Source organism: Delphinus delphis, chromosome X (assembly GCF_949987515.2).
Source record: "Delphinus delphis chromosome X, mDelDel1.2, whole genome shotgun sequence".
Taxonomy (NCBI): Eukaryota; Metazoa; Chordata; class Mammalia; order Artiodactyla; family Delphinidae; genus Delphinus; species Delphinus delphis.
In genome coordinates this window covers 70,376,545-70,398,567 of record NC_082704.1, presented here as the reverse complement: position 1 = coordinate 70,398,567, position 22,023 = coordinate 70,376,545, and positions in this window count along the sequence as shown.

Sequence of the window (22,023 nt, the reverse complement as noted above, 5' to 3'; positions counted from 1 at the left end):
GTAGAGTGGTTAAAGAACATGAGCTTCGGAGTCAGATGGCACAAGTGTCCAAGTCTGAGACTCCACAGCCCAGCTGCATGACCTTGGGCGCTTGAGTCACTCTCGGAGCCTCTGTTTCCTCATGTATACATGAGGAGATCATTGTAGCTACCTTGCAGGGTTGGAAGGATGAACTGATATAACACAGGCAACAGGCTGAGTGCAGGGCCTGACACATAGTAAGTGCTCAATAACTTTAAAGATTATTATTATGTTGGACTCACCAACCCCAGAGCCCCCTGAATTCCACCCCAGGGGCCATGGATCCTCAACTCCCAATGAACGTGGTCGCAACCCCCAGATCCCTTCGTGAATCCTATGTCTTCATCAGTGGGCACGGCTGGTTGTGCCCTTCTTGCACACTCAGCCTCCCAAGAGCCCACCGAGGGCACAGTTAGTAGCTCAGGAGCCAACCTAAGGTAACAGACACACAGGGTGCATGTAGACACCTGCATGCACACGTGCCAGCACAAACCTGTGCACCTGCGTGGTGCAGGCATGTTTTCACATGTTATTGCATGGGTGCAGATGCCCACACACACTCTTAGGAACACATGCCTTAGCTGAAACACACACATGGGTAGCTGTGATCTTGAACAAATTGCTATGCCTCACTTTTCTTACTTTTAGAACAGGGACACTTGACAGGGACCTTGAGTAGATTAAAGGAAATAATGCCATGGAAGTGTGGGGTAACCTGGAAAGTGCTATGCAAACATTACCATTTGTGCGGTCAATCCTGCCTCCAGAATCACTCCCAAACCCATCTTCCTGGTCCCCGTTCTGCTGCCACCGCTCTAGCCCAAGCCACACCCATGTTTCATCTGGATCATTGCAGTGGCCTTCTCACTGGACACCCTGTTTCCACTCCTTCCACCCTACAGACCACTGCCCACACTGCCAGGGGTGCTTTTATCGGCACATCACTGATGAGACCTCTGCCCCTGCTTAAAGCCTTCGGTGGCATCCATTGCTTCTAGTTCCCCCCTGTTTCAGGAAGTGTCTGGCACAGAGATCAGGCTCTGTAGCCAGACTGGCTGGACTCCTGCTTCTGCACCTTCTGTGACATTGCACCATGACCTTGGGTAAGCAGTTTTACTTCTCTGAACCTCAGTGTCCTCATCTAAGAAATGGGGTTAATAATATGGTAGTTGAGAACATTAAATGAGTTGTAAGACACTGAATTGGGGCTTGGCACAAAACTGTACTATTAGGACACAGGGCTGATTCTAGAACCCTTCTCAGTCTGGCCTCTGCTGACTTTTCTAGCCTCAGCTTGAATAGTACCTCCTCTAGGAAGCCACCTCTCAGCCTTAGCCTAGGACAGGCCTCTCAGTCTCAATACCAGGGCACTCTGGTCATGCTCTAGTGAAATGCTCATCCAGGTGTAACTTTTTGTTCAATGTCTGTCTCCCCCACTGGACAGGAAGCTCCATGAGGGCAGAGCCATGGTTATTTCTGCCCATGGGTCCTGACGCAGAGCGGATGCCCCCTTAAATCCCTGTGGAATGGATGAACTTTCTAACACGTGTTCTCAGAAGAGGGCAAGGGCTTCCAAGGAAGGAGAGAAGGATGGATAAAGTAAAGGCCAGTGATCTATGTCCAGGGATGGCCATGTGCAAAAGGAAGCCAAGAGGGCTTCCCTGGTGGTGCAGTGGTTAAGAATCCACCTGCCAATGCAGGGGACACAGGTTCGATCCCTGGTCTGGGAAGATCCCACATGCCGCGGAGCAACTAAGCCCGTGTGCCACAACTACTGAGCCTGCCCTCTAGAGCCTGTGAAACGCAACTACTGAGCCCACGTGCCACAACTACTGAAGCCTGCGCGCCTAGAGCCAATGCTCCGCAGCAAGAGAAGCCGCCGCAATGAGAAACCCCGCACCACAACGAAGACCCAACGCAGCCAAAAATAAACAAATAAATAAATAAATTTAAAGTTCAAGAACTTCTACAAGGTGCCGATGATATTAAAAAGAAAAAAAAAAGGAAACCAAGAGTTTGGTGGAGAGAGAGCAAGGGCCCTTGTTCTCCCATTCTTGGCTCAGAGCTGAGACTTTTTTTAAATCATGACTCTCTGCCTTTCATCTCACCCCATCTCCTGCAGGGAGAAGCTGGGTGGCAGCTGAACAGACAAGTTCAAAGAGTCTGATGCCCTAAAAACTGCCCTGCCTGCCCCTGAGATTTTTGACTAAAGGTGAGTCCTCAGATTTTCCAAGCCTGAGCCTAGTTCAGGGACCAAAATACCAGAAAAGGAAGGCTTAAGAAGGAAGGTAGGAATGGAACTCACATCTCTTGAGCACGTCCTCTGTACCATGAAGAAAGTTGTGCGTATTTGTTTTTCTCATGCTGTCCTTTGGAGTCTGTGAGCCCCTGAAACGCCTGCTACCCAGAATGCTGGCCCAGCATCTGGCACTGGTCCTGCTGCCCGGAGCAGGACTGGCTCCACTTCCCACGTGTTTACTCTGAGGGAAGGCCAGGTACAGACATGGAAGGCTAGGGGCTAAAGAAAACCCAGACGGGCCAAAGTCAAGACAAAGACAAGCAGGTACAGATCATGCAGAGAGGGAGGCAGAGTGCAGAGAAGAAAGACAGATGGGAGAGGAAGAAAGAGTAAAAAGGGGGAGGGAGGGGGAGGGAATGAGAGTGAGTGAGAGAGAAGGACGTGGGAGGAAAAGAATCAAGTGTTTGCATACGGCCAGTGCCCTTGGTCCCCTCTGTCTCCTTCTCTGCTTGTGCCCACCCTGGTGATGAGATGGCGAGGCTGAAGCTTGCTCCAGCCAAACCGTGGGCCATCTGCATGCAGAGCAAAATGAGAAGGCCAGAAGTCTGAGGCCTGGGGCATCATTTCCTCTTTGGTCCCAGGCCTGGTGAGGCAGGGCTGTGGGCACTGGCTAGAGGCCACTTGGGGGCAGGCCCTCATCCTCTGGTGAGCAGCAAGAGGCAGACACTGCTGCCTGGGGGAGACCTTGCTGCCTTTACACTTTCTACGGAAGCGAGCTCTTTCCCAGGCCTGACACAGGGCTGCCCCATGCCTCAGGAGGGTGGGGGGGGGGTGATGCCCCCTAAGCTCCTACCTCCAGGAGACTCTTCTTTGCCCGTCACTGATTTAGCTACTCCACACGTGGCTCCCTTTCATTCTCAAAACCACTCAAGAGAGCTTCAGTGGCTTCATTTTAGAGTGGAGGAAGTGACCCTCAGAGAGGAAAAGTGACTTTCCCGCAGTCACACGTCCAGGAAACTGCCAGTGGGACTTCAGTCCAGGTCTGTCTGGTTACAGGGCTGATGACTCTAATCCCCGACCTACTGGAGAGAAAGGGCTGAGGGGTCAGAGGTCCCATGCCTGGCAAGTCCCAAGTAATGTCTGACAGGGAGTGTGATAGCCAGGAGCGGCCTCAAGGGCAGTCGGGTTCTAACCTAGAAAGATGAGGAAAATGGTGTCTGAGAGGGAAAAGGGCTTGACTTGTCCGGGGCCACAAAACCTCGTAAGTGACAGGACAGAGACTGGAACAGAAAAATAACTCAGATGGGGGCTTCACAGAGTGAGTTCAGGGGCACCAGAAAGGCCTTCAACATTTTAATTCCCCAAATCCTGGCCTCCGAGGAAGGCCTTTCTGGGATTGTCTCAGAAGATTCCTCCTGCATAACTGCTACGTTGACCCTTGAAAGCTGCCAGTCCTAGGGTCTGGGGATGAAGGGGAATCAGGGACCTTGGTCACTGACATCTCAGGCTCAAGGTGCCTCCCCAAGCTTCATCCAGGAGCAGTGTCTCACCGGGCAGCAGGAAGACCAGGAGTTTATGCCGTGCCTCTCACAGAGGAGAAAAAGGGCTGCCTGAGCGTGCCAACCAGCACCACAGTCCAGTGCCTTGGTCCCCACCGACACAGGCAGATGAACCCAAGATGGCAGTCCTGGTTGGGGCAACCCCTGCCTTACGCCTTTGGACTTGTGAGTGCTGGGCCTCCTGGGAGCTTTCCTTTGAACTCCACTAATAAGGCCAAGCTGTCCTGAAGCCCCTGCAAATTTTTGTCAGATGTCCCCGGTTCTCCCACACCCAGGGAGAGATATGTCCCGCTGGGTGCTGGGAAAAGGGTGGGCAGGAGGGCCCACGTGGGACCCCGGGGCTTACCCCGCTAGGCATCTCCCATTTCTCAGGGCCTGCCGAGGGGGAAGTTGGCACTCACAGCCTCTCTGCCCCAGAGCAGAGCCCAACCAGGAGATTTTCCCGGTTAGGCCAGTCCATGCTCACTCCAACTCTACACAGGCCTGAAGAGGTGACAACCCTATCGACCAGCTCCTCCTGGCCCCCCATTTACATCTTGATTACATTCCTTGGGAAACCGTCCAGGCCACATTCCGCCTGGCAGGCTGCTGGGAAGACCCACAGAGCACTATGGCAACGCTGGAGAGGCCAGGCCTGCTGGCCAGCCGAGCAACAGCCACTAGGCTGGGGAACCTCCCTTCAAGGGCTAGCCTGGATTCCTCAACCCCGCCAACTCCAGGCAGCCCCCACTTATCCACGTGCTCCTACCCCATCCCCCCTCACCCCACTCCCATTTCCAGCCAAATGTCCAATGCCCAGCTCTCCTTGCCCAAAGTCTCAGGCAGGGCTGCTGTATTTCTCCAAAGCCACTTCCCCAGGCACCACTATTCAGGCCCCAGGTGCAGGAAGGGGCAGTGGAGGGTGCGGAATCCAGTGCGACCTTGGTGCTGCCTCTCATGAGCTGTTCACCGAGAGCGCTGGGCCGCAGCTGTAGCTTTCAAGCTTTTTTCTTTCCCTTTTTCAAAACATAGTTCTGAATTAAGACTCCAGTAAGTCAAAGAGTCAAAAACAAAAAAATTGATTAGTTCCTCAGACTATTTATGTCTTCATAGTGTGGTAGAAAATATTTCTTTTTGGGTGGAACCCTAGAAGCATCTCCCTAGACCCTCCAGAGCTCCTTAGAATATCAGGTAAAGCTTCCTTCTCCAGCAACTCTCCCCAAAACCTCCCCAAGAGAAGCAATGCACCTTCTTTTCTCCTGTTCCTTTGGCTGCCCACAGTCTTTTAGGAGAGGCCAGGGCCAGAAGGGAGGGGAGCGGAGGCCTTCCTCTCCAGCCCCTCACTCAGCTCCCTGTTTGAGCACAGAGGATGGACGAGTAGCCAACCCTCATACCGCAAGTCGTCCTCCTTTCCCCCCTCCCCTCCCTTCCTTTCTTCCTTCCTCCCTCCCTCCCTCCCTTCCTTCCTTCCTTCCTCTTTCTCCTTCCCTCCCTCCCTCCCTCCCTTCCTTCCTTCCTTCCTCTTTCTCCTTCCCTCCCTCCCTCCCTTCCTTCCTATATTCGCAGCAGAAACTTTTCAGCAAGCAAAACCTTACGTGAAAGCCCAATGTTGGGTTAGGTAATGGAGGCCTTGTTCTGGTCAGAGGCAACAGAATCCTATAGTCCCACCCACTGGGCTCCCACTTGTGCCCCAGAGGTCCTGGAGGCATCTTGGAGCCTCCAAGGAACAGAGTTTGAAAACCACTGGCATTGTCAGGTCCGGCAATCTCTGAATAGACGCCTCTGCTTCCTCTTCACATACCCCCCTTTCTGCCTCATCTTCCCTCCCTTCCTTCTCCCTCTCTTTGGCCTTCTCCTCTCTCCTTTCCTTCCTCCATGGAAGAGCCCTGGGTCCAGTCTGGCGCTGCTTTTCCTGCCTGGGGGCGAGTGGGCACAGGCCTCATTCCAACACTGGGCAGTAATTTTGGTCCCTGACTTGGCCAGACAGTGTTTGTCAGTCATGTGAGCAGAGGCCCTGGAGCCAGGCATTCCTGCCCAGCCCTTTCAACTGTAATCAAGGCGGGGGGCTGGTGGCGGCACCAACTCCAAAGGGGAGCTGGAGACGTTTTGTTGTTGTCCGGGACGGTGCGGGGGCGAGGGAAGGTCAGGAACAATGTCAGGTGCAGACACATCCTGGGATAGAAAACCCCTCCCCTCCTGCTGAAGGGTGTGGGACCAGACAGTTGACGCTGCTGTCGGTTGGGATCCTGCTTAAGAAGCCAGAGCCCTCTGAAGTGCCGTGCTGCTGCGGAACTCTGCAGAAAGGACACATGAGAGGGCCCTGTTCAGCCACAGACAGGGGAAGCGAGGGCAGTTAGGGGCTGGGTGCCAAGGTCTGAGCCCGAAGCCTACTCCCAGCCGGGTTACAATCACCTGGGCCATTGCCTTGGCGGGGCTACTATGTTCCAGGCACTGGGGATGTGGTTGCAAAGAAACAGACACAAATCCCTACCCTCATGGAGCTGACATCTCAGTCAGGGAGACAGATAATAAACAGAAGTGTTATGTAGAATAGACAGAGAGTGAGAAGGGCAAAGGGGAAAAATAAATCAGGGAAGGGGCATAGTGAAGGGAGGGGTGGAGGAGGAGAGAGGTTTGAAATAGGGTAGTAAGGGATCTCACAGAGGCAGTAACACTTCAGCAAGGGACTGAAGGAGGTGTGGGAGTGACCGATGCACGTATCCGGTGGAAGAACATTCCAGGTGAAAGGAACTTCAAGTGCACGAGCCCTGGGGTGGTGATATACCGGCATGTTTGAGGAGCAGCAAGGAGGTGGGTCTGGCTGGATAGAGCAATGAGGAGAGTGGTGGGCTATTCTAAGAACTTTAGCTTTTTCTCTGAGTCATATGGGAGCCAGTGCGGGATTTGGAGGCAGGAGAGGGGCACGACCTGATGGAACCATGTTAAGACATCGTCTAGGCTGCTGAGCTGAGAATAGACTACGGGCAAGGGGAAAAGCCGGATGGTGGCCCAGGTGAGGGATGGTGTTGGCACAGACCAGGGTGGAGGGCTTCTGGATACGCTTGGAAAGTAGAGCTAACAGGACTCGATGTGGGAGTGAGAGCTCTCTGTGTGCCAGGTCCTGAATCCAGGGCCCACCCCTTCAGGAGCTCCCCATCGGGGGTGGGGGGCGGTGTACGGCTCGCACAGGATGGCCCTGTGTGCAGGCGATTCCAGGGGGCTACAGAAGCCCAGGGGGAGGCTCTAACCCTGAAATGCTAAAGGGACAGAGAAACTGATCTCTATATAGAGTTTGGGAAGTAGGTCAAAATATGGTCAGAGTCCTGAAGAATCTCAGAATAAAGGTAAAAGAGGTGGAGTGCCTGGGCTGTGGGGAGCAGCCTGATTTCCACGTCAAAGTCATACACTCCTCTTCTCTCGGGGCTGGAGGAAAACTGGAGGCCTTCGGAGCCGGTCTCTGGTAGTACTCCCTCATGGAGCAGTCCCCCAGCCGTTCCCTTATTTGCTGAGTCAGTCAAGGAACATGGATTAGCCACTCCCTGAGCTGTGCTGGGCTGGCAGGCTGAGCTGGCCGGCTGACCTCTCTTATCCCATAGGACTTACAAGACTTCCTGGGTAGCAAGACAAAAGAGAGAAGTTGCAGCAGTAGGTGAGTTAGTCCCTGAGAGTCAGGGCGGGTGGGCACTGGGACCTGGGCTGCCACCAAAGGCGTGGTTAGTTTTCTCATCAAACCCATTTCCCAAACCGGGCTCCTCCTTCCCTTTGCCCTGGCCACGTCCAGGGGCTTGAGCCCCCTACTCCTGGTTCTCTGGAAGGCGGGAGTGCAGGGTGCAGGGCTATGTCAAGCCAAGCCAGGGCTCATAAGCTCGAGAGAGGGCAGTTGGAGCAGGCACTAAGCTGCCCCAGCTGAGAGACACAGCCCCCCCAAGCCCTGTGAGAGGAAAGGGCCAAAGTCCCCTGGCCAATGTCTGGTGCAGGACCCTAGCTCTATGTTTCTCAGACCAGAGGGATACGGATAGTTCATGAGTCATACATTATTTAACCTACTGATAGAAGGCAGAGAGCCCATGGAACACTGCCCGCTACCCTCTGTCTTCTCACTTCACATCCTTGTCAGTGAAGCGAGTCGCTGGTTCCAGATTCCAGAAGGTCCAGTAACAACAAAACAACAACAGTAGCTGTTGTTGAGCGAGTCTCTCTGCAGAGTAAAGATCTGGACACTTTACACACACGTTTTGTCTCATTTAAAACCCTACCTCGAGCCAATGAGATGCCAGCTATTAGTGTGATCTTGTTAGAGATGAGAAGACTTAGGCTCAGAAAACTCGAGTTCCCCGTCCAGCACACACGGCTCAGAAGAAGCAGAGCTGGCATTTGAAACAATCCAGGAGCACATGCTCATTTTGGTTAAGGGTGAGCCCAGAGTCACAAAACCAAAGTTCCCTGGCTGCTCCTGGTGGGGAGGAGTAGAGGAGGACGGGAGCCCTTCTTACTGGAGCTGTCCTCCCCTCTCCTCCCCCACCCACCTCCCTCAGCTTCCCTCGTCCTTATTTTTCTCTTCCCCCTTTGCTGGTTATGCCGAGGTTGTAGGGGCTGGGGCAAGGGCCCCTCCATCTTCCAGATCTAGAGATGCAAGGCCTGGGGCTGGGGATTCAGGAGGGTAAATGTTTTGGCTAGAAGATCCAGGGCAGAGTGGGGGATTGGAGGAGTGGGGGGTGTCCCAGGGAAGAAGGATCATGCTTACAGATTTGGGCAAAGCCCCCCAAAGCTACAATGAGGGTCTGACCTGCCTCCAAACCACTGTGGTCTGGCTCCTTCTTGCTAGTAAGGAATGATGAATTTGAGAAATTACTGGAAGGATTGGGGGAAACAATGAATTTCCTCAGCCACACTTGGGGTGGGTTTGAGGAGTAAGGAGGCCTTCCCAAAGGCCCGGAGCCCCATTCCTCAAAATTCTTCTCAAATGCTTTACGGGGTGGGTACTATCACTGTATCTGCTTTTAAAATGAGGAAACTGAGGCATAGGGATGTTTAGGAGCTTACCCAAAGTTGTACCATAAGTGGCAGATCCTGACTTGAACCCAGATAATTTTGTTTTGCAGCCATCTGGGTGACTAGCTGAGGTGCTTCCTGAGTTTCTCCTCTGATGGACCGAGGGACAGAGCAGAGCTCCAGGAAGCCCAGCCCTGCCACTCACTGGTTATATGTGGAACCCTGGGCAAGCTATTTCATCCCTCTGAGCCTCAGTCTCCTCATCTATAAAACGGGGCAATAAGAAAACTCCAGCAAGGTTGTATACGAAAGTACCTCTTCCCTACAACTAGGAACAACCCCTGCTCAGTCTCACATTGTAGGGCCTTGACTGGGTCTGACTGTCGGGGCTGCTTTGTGAATCCCCCAGAGGTCTTGATCCTCCTGTGGCCAGCACCACAGGTTGGCTGGACTGGGAGAGGTGAGGCTAGCGGCTGTGGACCTGGGGTCTGACCTTGATCTCCTACCCTGGTTCTGAGCTCTGATTGGTAACAGTGTCCCAGTCCCAACCTTGCTCACCCCTGCTCTGGTCCCTGGGTACCCTTTCTAATGCCTTGGTGACCTGCCCAGTCCCCTAAAGCCCTGAGGAAGCTCTGCCTTGCCCTGGCTGCTCCTCTCAAGGACTAGAATTCAGCCTCCCGGCCCCTATTGGGGTCCTGCCACCCCCTCCTCACCTGCCCTTGGACGTTTTACCATTGGTCATGTCCTCCTCCGACTTCCTGTGGGACTGCAGATCCCATGGCCCCCTGCAGGTCCCCTACTACTGACTGGGGCCACCGTCCTTCAGAGAGCCTGTCGGGCCCAGGAAAGACCTGGTTCCTCTGCTCTCCTCTCTGTTGGGTAGGTAAGGCACCGCACCATGAGAAAAAAGAAATAAGGAGTTTCCTACACCCAAGTACAATGGCTGAGTGCTTAGGCTGAGCCAGGAAAGCCTTCTGCCCACCACTGGCATGCCCTCCAACCTCCCCCTCCCAGCCTAGCGGGTGGAAGGAGTGTGGGGAGGAGCGCTGGGAGCTGCTCCTCGGCCCTGCAGACCCGATCTACTTTGTGCCTGGCTCCAGGAGGTAGAGGTCAAATCGCAGCCACGAAGGAACAGAGGAGAGGAGAGAAGAGGGAGGAGGAGGAAATACGATGAGTCCGGTGGTGGAGAGCTGGGGCCAGGGGGGGCCGGGGAGGGAGGGGGAGCTGGGCCCAGGGCTATTTCTGTACAATAATACAGGGGAAGAGGGCCAAGCTGACAGGACAGTGATTAGTCTTCAGGGAGCAAAGGCGAAGACTCTGCCGGCAAGCCTGGGGCTGGAGGAGCTGGCCTGGGGCCCAGTCCGGTGGGCTGGAGCAATGATTTCAGAGGCCTGGAATCTGAGGCGAGCTGGGCCCATGGACTAGGGAGCAGGAAAGGTGGGAGCAGGGAGAGGGGAGCCAGCCATCCTCCAGGCCCCACCTCCAAGGCAGGAGGCTGGGAAGGGGGTGTGAGTTGGCCTGCCCCGTCGGCCCAGTCTGCCACCGCGGGGTTATCTGGCTGCTGGTAGGGGCAGAGTTTCTGCAATCCAAGCTTCCTGGGCTCTGGCCTGTGGGGGAGATGTCGTGAGAAAGAGCCAGGAACACAAGGCTCGGAAACCTCAGGGGAAGAGTCAAGCTTGCTTTTTCTTTCCCACGGGATTTCCAGTCATGGGGGCCGGGAGAGGAGGTGTGAGAGGTCAGGGAGTGGGGAGGGATTGCAGCTCATTTCTGCAGCACTGACTCTGTGCTGTGCCTCTTGTACGTTTCCACACTGACGCCTCCTACATACCAGGTGAGGTGGGAATGCTCACACTTGGTTTACACTGAGAAAGCCGAGGCTCAGAGAGTGAAGTACTTTGCCTAATAGCATGCAGCTAGGACGCCCAGAGCCGTATTGGGACCCAGGTCCATCGTACACGAAAGCCCTGGCTTTGGAGACAGTATAGCAAAGTGAGGGGTTAAGAGTCTAAGTTCTCCGCGACAACCGGCTTTGAATCTCTCCCTGGTTCCCTGCCAGCCATGTGAGCTTGGGCAAGTTACTTCCCCTCTCTTAGCCGCAGTTTCCTCATCTGGAAAGTGGAGCTGCTAATAGTACATACCTCCTAAGATTATTCTGAGGATTCAAGGAGTTGATATATGTGAAGCGCCTAGAACACCACACAGTATACAATAACTCATGCGGAAGGAGTATTATGTGAGTATTATGTGCCCTCCGTGGGCACCAATTAGAGAACAGAGTGTGAGAGAGGTGAGGGAGTTGTGTGGGGGAAATACAGGGCAGAGGGTTGCCCCAATCCCTTTAGAACTGGCGTCCTCCCACATGTGGACAATAGTATCAGGAATCTTCCAATATGGGGAGCCCTTGTGACCCAGAAATTTCACTTCTGGGAATTCATCCTAAGGAAATAATGGGTCAAGAAAGCAAAGATGTATGTACCAGGATGTTCATTTTCAGGCTGTTCATTATAGTGAAAAACAGGGGCTTGCTTAAATGAATTATGGCATATTCATACACAGCAGCCATTAAAAACAATGATGTCACTCTTTAGGTATTGATATGGAAAGAGATTCCTGATACAGTTGTTAAGGGAATCAAAGCAGTTTGCCACACTGCAGGTATGTGGGCTCTGGGAGAGGAGGTCTTGGAGGGTCAGGGTTGGGGAGGGGAACTCATTCATATTTGAAATTTGTTTACTGTGAACATTTATTACTTTAATAATTAGAAGAAAACAGCAATGAAACTATTGCCATTTTGAAAAAATAACCTCAAAGGCTCAGAGACTTCCAGCTGGAAAGTGGTTGTGTGTCTGTGTCCTCTGGACATTCAGATGAGGGGTTCCCCGGGCACGAGTGATCTCCCCACTCAGGAGCAGGCCTGTTGTTTCACCCCCTCCCAGTTCTCCCCACCAAGTGGAAGGGCACAGCAAAAGGGCCTGGTGGGATCAGACAACCCTGGCATCTGCTGCTGAAACAAAGTTTCAAAGTGACCAACCAAGGCCAACGTGACCTTCCACCTCAATTCATTCATTCGTGTATTCATTCATTCAAATACCAAACGAGCACCTACTATGTGGCTAGACTAAGTGATGAGGACACAACAGTGAATAAAATAGACAAAATCCTTGCTCTTGTGGAGCTGGTGCTTTAGTGAAGGCAGACAGACAATAAAGACAGATTATATAGGGAATCTATTGGATGGCAATAAGTGCTCTGGAGAAAAATAAAACAGCAAATGATAAGCATGAACATGAAGTGGGGTTGCAATTGAAAACTAGAGTGGTCAGGGAAGGCTCCCCTGGAAAAGTGACATTTAAGTCAACACCTCAAGAAGATGAAGGAACGAGCCACGTGGATAGTTGGAGGAGGGGCATTCCAGGCAGAGGGAACAGCCCTGGGGCTGGGGGGTATTTGGTGTGTTGAAGTATAGAAAAAAGGCCAAGCAGGGGTAGCAAAGGGAATAGGAGTGGTACATGAGTACGAAGAGGGAACAAGCAGGAAAGCAGGCAAGGCTGTACCAGACGGGGAAAGGTTTTGGGTTTTCCTGTGAGTTAAATGGGAGCCAGTGCAGGGTTTTGAACAGGGTAGTGCCCACTATTTTAACAGGAGCACTTTGGCTGCTGCCATGCAAACAGGCTGCAGGAGGAAGGGTTAAGGAGAGAAGCAGGGAGACCAGTGAAGGTATTGTTCTGAGCACCACCTATGGCCGTCATCGATGCAAGAGGTGATGGTAGCTCAGACCATGGCAGTGGAGGTTGTGAGGAGTAACTGGCATCATAGTCCCTTTCTACTCTGACAATCTAGGTCCAGATTCCCCCACCAAATCCAGAATGAGCTGTGGCAACCTTTCCTCTTTAGTGAGAATAATACACACAGTGTATCCCAGTATCAGAATACCCTTCTTAGTCCCTCTCAGCCCCCACCTGCTCCCAGGACCTGGCCCGCCCCTCCAGCCGAGGCTAAGGCTGTCAGCTCCAGGAAGGTAGGGTCTTTTGCCTGTTTGGTTCACTGCTGTACCTCCAGGACCTACAACAGTGTCTGGTACTCACTTGGCACTGAATGAATGAATGAATGAATGAGTAAACAAAGAGTGCTGTGGCAGTTTAGAGGAGGGGGTAAGGAATTCTGTTGGATGGTGGGAGGAGGAGAGGGGTGGGGATGGGTGGGCACATCTGATCTGCCTACTCAGCCAGGTCCCTGCAAAGTAATCCGGGACTCCAGAACATACGCGCAAGTGCAGGTGGGCCCTTCCCCTCTCAGCCTCGCTGACTGACCATGAGTGTGAATGTTGGCCATCCCATTGCTTGGTCATGGGAGAAAGAGAAATGGTCACCTTGCCTTCCTGCTCGAACAGGATCACTCCCATCTTAGAAGTAAGGAAGCAAGTTTAGGAGAATGTATAGAGTCAGGGTCCTGACTGAGGAACAGGAATTGGAGACAGACAGAGTCCAAAGCTTGGGCCCATCCCAGTTCTGGAAAACAAGTAGAAACCATTTTTTCACCCTCCCTCTCTGTCCTCCACTCTCTCCTTCCCTGCCCTCCTGGCACAATCCTCCCCCAAGAGCCTTATTCCCATTCAACAATATGCCTTCCCAACCTCCCTGTCCTCCCTCTTGCTGATTCTTCACCAGACTCTCCACCGGCCCTTTCATTCCTTTGAAACCCTCACTCCCTTCCGTGGAGATTCCCCGTAATCTTGAAACTATCTCTGACCTCCTTTCTTAGCAACCACCTGATTCTTTGCAGACACCATCACCCTCATCTCTGCAATCTGCAGAGGGAAGGGCAGATCGGCTGTCTTCATCAGACCACGAGCACACCATTTTCCTTGTATGTTATTCATGGTTATGCTGTGAGCCATTAACGTGATCTGGGGCGAGTCTTACAAAGACTTATCAAGCATGTTACCAATAAGATAGGTAAGAAACTGTATCTCACTATTGTTTTCTTTTGCACTCTCCTGCTCATTCGTCATTCAGGACTTCCGGTTAAACATGGCAGATCGAATAAATACATTTAGTGCTGTTCCCTCCCCAAGTCCCACTAAAATGACAGTAAAGAGATTTCGAAGAGACATTAAGTTAAAAGACTAAGAGAATAGCAGAGGAGGCAGACAACTGCAACAAAATATTGAAAGTTGGCAAGCAGATAGAAGAGGACCAGAGAAAGGGGAAACCCAATGTGGCAGTGTGGGAAGCCCAGAAGCAGACTGATTTGTTCCATAAAACTCCAGAACTGCTTAGGAACGAGGTTCACCAGATACCTCTGGAAGTGGTGGTGTATTGGGGCTGAAAACAAGTGGATTGGTTGAAGGTCTGTGTAAGAAAAATGAGACTTCCAAATCCCTCCTTCCACATTGGCAGAACACCAGAGATCTACTCTCCAGAGAGGCTGGATGTGGAGATGCCGGCCTCAGCTGAAGATAGGGATGCATCACTGAAACAGGAGAATAAGATGATCACCGACATGCTGAACAGTGAGGTCTCCAGCATACTCTTCCTCACTCCAGTCCAAGAACACTGGCAGCCATGATACTATGTCATTTCTACTCCCCTGCAAGAGATTGGAGGCTTTCTTTCTGGGGAATCTGATATTTGGATGTTCCCTAAAAAGACCAGAGAACTCAGTCTACTGTGATCAGCCTTCTTAGTTCCTTACTCTTAAAAATGAGCTGACACTTAGGGATCACCAGACATTTGAGGAAACCTTTTAATGTAGAAGACAGAAAGCAAAACAAACAGAAAATGAATTCAGAGAAATTAGAAACAATGCAGGGAGCAGAAGAAAACTAAACACAAACAGCCACAACATCTCAGTGGCTTGGAACAGCAAATGACCTTTTGCTCATGTCATATGTTATATGCATGTTGACTAAAGTTCTGCTCTATGTGGTCTTCACTCCAGGGTCTGAATCGAAGGAGCAGCTGCTATCTGGGGTATCATCAGGCTCAGAGCAGAGAGGAAAGCAAGATGGTAGAATCACACAGTGACTCTCAAAACTTCTGCTCAAAAGTGGGGCATGTCAATTACACTCACCTTACATTGACCAAAACAAGTAACATGTCCAAATCTGATGTCAACAGTGCAGGAAATATAGACAGGCCTGACGGACACGTGTAGCGAATATTTTGTCAATACCAGAATATATCAGAATTCATGAAACAAAACCAGGAGACAGTCAAAGAAAAAAGAGAGAGAGAGTTTATAAATTACCAATATGAGAACATAAATACAAAATTAAATAAATGGTTAGGAAGATCAAGTTGACAGCAAAAAGACAAAGGAATGAAAAATCGAGAAAATTAGAACACTCCAATATCTGAATAAAAGGAATACCACCAAGAAAGAAAAGAGACAAGAAAGAATAAGAAACTAGTAATGAAATAGTTCAATTGCATTTCTCAGGATGGAAGGATATAAATTTCTGAATTGAGAGGGCACAAGTATCCAGCACAGTCAATGCAAAAAGACAATAACAAGGCACATCCTTTGTGAAATTTTAGTACACTTGACAAAGAGATCCTAAAAACTTCCAGAAAGAAAAAAAAAATAGGTGCATACAAAGTCTCAAGGATCAGAACAGCATCGAACATGAATTCTGATAGTTTCTGGTATTGACAAAATATTTGTTACCCATGTCCATCAGGCCTGTCTATATTTCCTGCACTGTTGACATCAGATTTGGACATGTTACTTATTTTGGTCAATGTAAGGTGAGTGGAATTGACATGTCCCGCTTTTGAGCAGAAGTTTTGAGAGTCACTGTGTGATTCTACCATCCTGCTTTTCTGGAGGCTTCCAGAAGAGGTGCTTCCAAGGGAAAGATGTTTGAACAGACTGAGATGAGATTTACTCTTCTGGCAGACAGTTTGCCGATGGATTAGTTATAAGTACACAGAAAATCAATCAAACACACACCAAAATTGAGACAGTTATTAATTCTGGGGAAATACAAAATTTATTCAATAAAGGGCATGTAATCATAGGACACCTCAGGGTTTATAGTTATGTTAATGTCAGCACTGAAGATTGATATAGCTACATCAGGACAATGGGAAGAAGGGAAGTGCTTATGTGTAGTCAGGTTGACGAGAAGAGAGTGAAATCCTTGTCTTCTAGAATGAAAGGTCAATAGATGATATCTAAACCTGAAAAATCAAGATATATCAGAACATAATTTAGAAATAATGGAGAAGAAGATAAGAAAAATATTTTTCAGCTAAAAGGGATGAAAATATTTGCCTCCGAGGAGAGGGAATTGGGTATAGAAAGTACTAGGGAAGAGATCTGGTTTTTGTTATAAGCCTTTCAAACTATGTACATTCACAAAATTTTTTTTTAATTTTATTTTCCTAATTCATTGTGAGGTTGAATACCTTTTAACATGTTTATTGGTCATATTTGTAATTCCTCTTTTATAAATTCCATGATCAAATCTTTGCCTATTTTTCTTTTGGGCAGCTTGCCTTTTTAAACATTCATTTCTAGGAGTTCATTATAAATTATAGGTCCATACATTAATTCATTCAACAAATATTAATTGAACACCTATTGTATTCCACACATGTGGTAAGTGCTGGAGATACAGCAGGCAACAAGATAGGCCAAGTCTTCGCTCTCACGGAGCACACATCTAAATGGGGCCAGGGAACAAGTGAACAAATACACAGACACGCTGCTTTCTGATAAGAGTAAGTGCTCTGAGGAAAAGACAAGAAGGTGACAAGATGGATTGTGAAATGTGGGCGTGGCTTCTTTGGATTGGTGGTCTGAGAAGGTGAAATTTGAGTCATTCAGGCCTCAGGAGGATTTGGGGACAGATGTACCATTTCGGACACCAGAAATAGCAACTGTAGATGTGCTAAAGTGGAAAAAAAAAAAAAGGAGGAGTGATAGAGGAACAGGAGGAAGACCACTGTGAATAAAAGTTGCCCATCATTCCTCCAAATCTGTCACTTGTTTTAACTTTGTTTATGTTGTCTATTCTCACATAGACATTTCAGAATTTTGATGCCATCAAATTTATGTCTTTTTCATTTACAGCTTCTGTTTCTTGTGGTTTCTTTAAAAGAAGATTTTCCCTTACATCAATATTATAACCATACTTTTCAATATTTTTAGAATAGCTTCATAGTTTGTGTTTTACATTTTTGCTTTTAATTTGTCTGTAATCTGATTTTTAAGTGGTATGAAGAAAGGATCCAATTTTTTTCTTAAATGGATAGCCAATTGCCTCAATACCGTTGATTGAATAGACCATTCTTTCCCTATTGATTTGAAAGGCCACCTTCATTAAATACCAGATTACCCCGTACCCATGGACGTGTTTCTGGTCTCTATTCAGTTGCTTTGTTCTACATCTCTATCCCTGCACTAGGTCTGATTATTAGGCCAGTAATCCTGCCTGAGGCTAAATTGGCTATTCAGGGCCCTTGTCCATTCTGACTGGTCTGAGCTTATGCCACACCCATTGTTATCCATCTTGAACAAGAGCCCTAGCACACACTTTTCATTCCCCAAAATGTATAAAATATTTTGATATGTGGCAAAGCAAGTCGCCCTTTTCATGGTTCTTCCCTTTCAAAATTGTCTTAGCTATTCTTGCACATTTTCTCTCACACATGAATTTTCTAATCAATTTGTCAAGTTCTGTGAAGACTCCTGCTGGGAATTTGACTGTGATTGAATTAAATTTATGGATTAGCCTGGAAAGAATTGATATCTTTACAATATTGAGTCTTCCCATCCAGGAACATGTATGTTTCTCCATTTATTTAGATCTCTTTAAAAGTTCTTCAGTAAAATTTTATAGTCTTCTTTTTATACATCTGGCATACTTCTTGTTTGGATTTTCCTAGATATTTTACAGTTTTGTTGCTTTTGTGAAAGGAGCCCATTTATCTCTTTTATTTCTAGTTGGTTGTTGCCGGGTTCTATTGATTTCTTTTCAAATTAACTTCATTTTAAAACAGTTTTAGATTTATAGAAAATTCCAAAGATAGTAAAGAGAGTTCTCATATACCTCACACCTCATTTTCCTTATTTTTAACAACTTAACATGACTACAGTACATTTGTTACAATTAATGAACCAATATTAGTACATTATTATTAACTGAAGTCCAGAGTTCATTCATAATTCCTTAGTTTTTCCCTAATGTCCTTTTCCCGTTGCAGGAGTGCATCCAGGGCACCACATTACGTTTACTTGTCATGTGTCCTTAGGCTCCTCTTGGCTGTGACAGTTTTCAGACTTTCCTTGTTTTTGACGACCTGGACAGTTTCAAGGAGTACTGGTCAGATAATTTATAGAATGTCCCTCAGTTGGGAATTACCTAATGTTTTTCTCTTGATTAGACTGCGGTTATGTGTCTTGGGGAGGAAACACACAGAGGTAAAGTGCCATTTTCATCCAACATATAAAGGGAACAATTAATAAGACCTCCCACTGTTGATGTTAACTGTGACCATCTAGCTGACTTATGTTTGTCAGTTTTCCGCATTGTAAAGTTACTGTCCCCGCTTTCCACACTGTACCCTTTGGGAGACATGACTACGGGCAGCCCATACTTAAAGTGTGGGGAGCTATGATCCATTTCCTCGAGGGCAGAGTACTTATGTAAAATATTCGGAATTCTTGTGCCCAAGAGATTTCTCTCCTCTCCATTTATTAATTTATTCAGTCATTATATCTATCAGTATGGACTCATAGATATTCATTTTATACTTTGAGTTGTAAAATCCAATACTACTTTCTTTGTTTTGTTGCTCATAATTTTACTTTGTCCATTGGTCACTCTTACAGTTGGCTCTTGTGCTCCTTTGACATCCCCCCAACAATGTATGGGTTTTGTTTTCTTGTTCGGGGTTTTTGGGTTTTTTTGGTGCTATCTTACTTTCTGATACTATAAGATGCTCCAGGTTTATCTTGTATAATTCCTGCACCAGCCCTGAAGTCAGCCATTTCTTCAAGGATGTCTGGTTCCTTTTATTGGAGGATGGTATTACAAAACAAGATCTGGGCACTAGGTGTGCTCGTTGCTACCAAAGTATCATTGCCTCTAGGCTCACGCAGCTGACAGAACAAAGAAATACCTGTGTGTATACTAGCCCATGTGTATACACATATCTATAAATATTTCTATATGTAACCATCCAGATCTATATATCAAGCTAAACATGAGTTCACACTGGTGTCCTCAACTCTAATCCATTGCCACATGGATGATTACCATACTACACACCTATTAGAATGGCTAAAATTTCCAAACTGACCATACCAATTGCTGACAAGGCTCTGAAACAATAAGATACTCCAGGTTTCTCCACTGTAAAGTTACTTTCCCCCCTTTCCATATTGTACCATTTGGGAGTACAGTATATATATATTGGGGTATATATATATATATTCCCATACACTATACATGTATCGTGGTATTAGAATTGTTAACCCATATACCCTTGTGGGAAACAACTTTATCAACTGGAGTATAGTGCTTATGTACAGGGTTGTTTTTTGTTGTTTTTTTGTTTGTTTACATTATCTTACAGACTATGCTGATTTCCAAAGTTACTGTGGTCAATACCTTTTCCCCTCACTGTCCTTCAGTGAAATTGTTTCATATGTTTGCAGTATGGTTAGATTCTCTTGTAACATTCTGCATTCCATCCTGGGATCCCCAATCCCCTGAATGATTTTTTTAATTGGCATACATTGACATTCCCTCTTTGTGCTGTAAAGTTCTATGGGTTTTGAAAAATGCAGTTATATATCCACCACTACATATCATACAGGTATTTTCACCACCCTAAAAGTCCCCTGGCTTCACCTATTCAACTCTTACCCTATCCTTTGAACCCCTGCCAACCACTGACCTTTTTACTCTGACAGTCACTGTAGCTTTGCCTTTTTCAGAATGTCATATAATTGTAATCATATAGTATGTAGCCTTTTCATACTGGCTCCTTTCACTTAACAATATGAATTTAAGATTTACCCATGTCTTTCTGTGGCTTGATAACTCATTTCTTTTTAGCAAAATAATATTCCGTTGTCAGGATGTATCCCAGTTTGTTTATCCATTCACCTGTTGAAGAACATCTTTGTTGCTTCCAGTTTGGGACAATTATGAATAAAGCTGCTCTAAACCTTTGTGTGCAAATTTTTGTGTGGGCATAAGTTTTCAAATCAGTTAATACCTAAGAGTGCAATTGCTGGATTATACGCTAAGACAATCTTCAGCTTTGTAAGAAACTGCTAAGCTATGCATTCCCAGCAGCAATGAGAGTTCTTATTGTTTCACATCCTCATCAGCAATTGGTATGGTCAGTTTGGGAATTTTAGCCATTCTAATAGGTGTGTCGTGTTGTTTTAAGCAATTCCCTAATGAAATATGATGTTGGACATATTTTCATATGCTTATTTGCCATCTATAGTTCTTCTTAATGAGGCTGTCTGTTCAAATTGTTCACCCATTTTTAATTGGTTTGTTTTATTTTTGCATTTTGAGTTCTTTGTGTATTTTGGATACAAGCCCTTTATCAGATATGTGTTTTTCCACTTCATCCAAGTTATCAAATTTGTGGGCATAGAGTTTTTCATAGTATTTCTTTATTATACTTTTAAGAGTATGTGAGATCAGCAGTGGTAATCCCTCTTTCATTTCTGATATTTGTAATTTTGTATTTTCTCATGTTAGCCTGACTAGATGTTTAGCAATTTTATTGATATTTTCAAAGGACCAATTTTTGGTTTTGTTGATTTTCTCTGTTGTTTTCCATTTTTCAATTTCATTGATTCTGTTCTAATATTTATTATTTCTGTTCTTCTCTCTTTAGGTTAAATAGCTCCTCTTTTTTCTAGTGTCCTAAGATGGAAGCTTAGATTCTAGATTTTAGATTTTTCTTCCTTTCTGTTATATGCATTGAAAGCTATACATTTTCCTCTTACCACCAATTTTGCTGTATCTCAAAAATTTTGATATGCTTTATTTTCATTTTTATTTAGTTCAAAAAAATTTTAAATTGCCCTACATTTCTTCCTTGACTGACACGTGTCATTTAGAAGTGTGTTGTGTAATCTCCAAATATTTGAGTCTTATCTATTGATTTTTTAATCTTAATGTTTTAATATGTTTGGTAAAGCTGAATTTTTACTTGTTCTAATAATTTTTCAGTTGTTTCTCTTAGATTTTCTAGGTAGACAATAATATCATCCAAACAGATAGTGATAATTTATATATTGTTTTCTAATATTTATACTTTTAAATTTATATTTCTTACTATATTACATTGGCCGGGATCTTCAGTACAATGTTGAAGAAGAATGATGGTGGTGGGCAACTTGTCTCGTTCTTGATTTTGGTAAGAAAACATCTAATAATTAACCACTATGTGTGGTGTGATGTTTGCTGTAAATTTTTGGTTTCATCTAATTTTCTGAGAGTTTTGTTTTGTTTTAATAAGAAATGACTATTCAATGTTATAACTTTTTTTAAAAAGCATCTATTAAAGTAATGGTGTAATTACTCCCCTTTAATATGACATTATAGTGAATTACTTGATACATATTTCTGATGTTGATCAGCACTGGGAAGTGGGTTTAAATCCCAGCTTTTCCTCCACTTACTAGCTGTGAATTTACGTAACCTCTACCCTCAGTTTTCTAACCAATAGATGCTGCCTCATGAGGCTGTTGTGCAGAAAATATTAATAAATACATACATACACACATACATAAATTTATTACACAAAATATATATTATATAAACAAACTAGAACCCAGAACAGATCTTAGTACATAATAAGTACTAAATACTATTAAAAATTATTGCTTTCTTGGTGGTAAATTCTACAGGCTTATGATTCATGTTGTTAGATTTTGTTTACTAAATATGTATTTATGGCTTCTTCATTGGTGTGATTAGCTGTAATATTCTTTGCATATCTTGTTTTTGTCCACCTTCAGAATCAGGGTTATGCTAACTTCCTATAGTGAGTTGGATAGCTGTCCATCTTTTTCTATGCTCAGAAACAGTTTATATAATAAAGATATCTGTTGTCTATATTTGTATTAGTTATATATTGCTGTACAATAAATTATCCTAAAACTTAGTGGCTTAAAACAACAGATGTATATTATCTCACAGTTTTTATAGATCAAGAAACCAGATACAGTTTAGCTAGATACCTCTGGCTC